We start from the raw sequence: 1797 nt of genomic DNA on the forward strand, positions 1-1797 counted from the left end.
GGGGACCCTCCTGGTATTTGAAATACCAGTGGCATAGCTTCCAGCATCACAGCACCATGGAAGCCATCACAATATGACAAACTAACAGGTGAGTGGTAGCCTGTAAAGATGACAGCCTAGAAAACCCTATAGGGGCAGTTCTACTCTGTCCTGTAGAATTGACTTGCTGGCACACAACAACAGCAACACACCCAGGAATGGAATTTCTGGGCCATCTGGTAACCCTATGCTTAACTTTTTAAGGAGCTACCAAACTGTTTTCCATAGTGGCTATACCATTTTATATTCCAGCCAACAATGCCCACCCCTTGTCTGTCCGTTTGCTGTATTGTGGTGGCTTGTGTGTTGCTGTGGTGCTGGAAACTATGCCATCAGTTTTTCATATACTAGCAGGGTCATCCATGGTGGACAGGTTTCAGTGGAGCTTCCAGACTAAGATAGGTTAAGAAGGATGTGACCAGGTTCACTTCTGAAAAAAGTGGTCACTGAAAACCTTATAAAGAGCAGGGAAACATTGTCTGATGTGGTGCCAGAACATGAGCCCTCAGGTTGAAAGATGCTCAGAATGCTACTGGGGAAGAGCTGCTTCCTCAAAGTGGAATCAACCTTAATGGTGTGGATAGAGTAAAGCTTGTGGGACCTTCATTTGCTGATGTACGTGATTCAAAATGAGAAGAAACACCTGAAAGTATCTATTAATAATTGGAATGTGGAATATATGAAGCATGAATCTAGGAAAACTGGAAATCATAAAAAATGAAATGGAATGTGTAAAGATCGATATCTTAGGCATTAGCTAGCTGAAGTGGACTGGTATCCTTTTGAATTAGACAATCATATGGTCTACTATGCTGGGAATGATAAATTGAAGATGAATGGTGTCATAGTCATCATCAAAAAGAATATTTCAAGATTTATCTTGAAGTACAATGCTGTCAGTGATAAGATAATATCCATATGCTCTAAGAAAGACCAGTCAGTATGACTGTTTTTCAAATTTATGCACCAACCACTAAAGCCAAAGATGAAGAAATTCAAGATTTTTACCAACTTCTGCAGTCTGAAATTAACCAAATATGCAGTCAAGATGCATTGATAATTATTGGTGATTGGAATGTGAAAGTTGGAAACAAAGAAGAAGCATCAGTAGTTGGAAAATATGGCCTTGGTGGTAGAAATGACACCGGAGACTGCATTTTGCAAGACCATCTACCTATCCATTACAGATACCTTTTTTCAACAACATAAATGGTGACTATACTATACAGCTCTGGTGGTGTAGTGCCTAAGGCATTTGATTGCTAACCAGAAGTTAAGCAGTTCAAACTCACCAGCCACTCCTCGGAAGGAATGTTAGACAATCTACTTCCATAGAGATAATGCCTTGAAACCCAAGGAGGGGTTGCTATGAGTCGAATCGACTCGATGGCAGTGAGTTTTTTATTTTTATCTTTTGTATACTATACAGGAATAGTATACACAGGAATCAAATCGATCACATGTGTGGAAAGAGATGATGGATAAGCTCGATATTATCAGTCAGAACAAGGCCGGGGCCAAGTGTGGAACAGACCATCAATTGTTCTTATGCAAATTTAACTTGAAGTTAATGAAAATTAAAACAAGTTCATGAGAGCCAAAATATGACCTTGAGTATGTCCCACATGAATTTAGTGACCATTAGAAGAGTAGATTGGACACATTGAATACCAAAGACTAGACTAGTTGTGGGATGACATCAAGGACATCATACATGAAGACAGCAAAAGGTCATTAAAAAGACAGGGAAAAAAAAAA

Source organism: Orycteropus afer, unplaced genomic scaffold (genome assembly GCF_000298275.1).
Source record: "Orycteropus afer afer isolate SDZICR_OR568_19922 unplaced genomic scaffold, OryAfe1.0 scaffold00031, whole genome shotgun sequence".
In the NCBI taxonomy this organism is placed as follows: Eukaryota; Metazoa; Chordata; class Mammalia; order Tubulidentata; family Orycteropodidae; genus Orycteropus; species Orycteropus afer.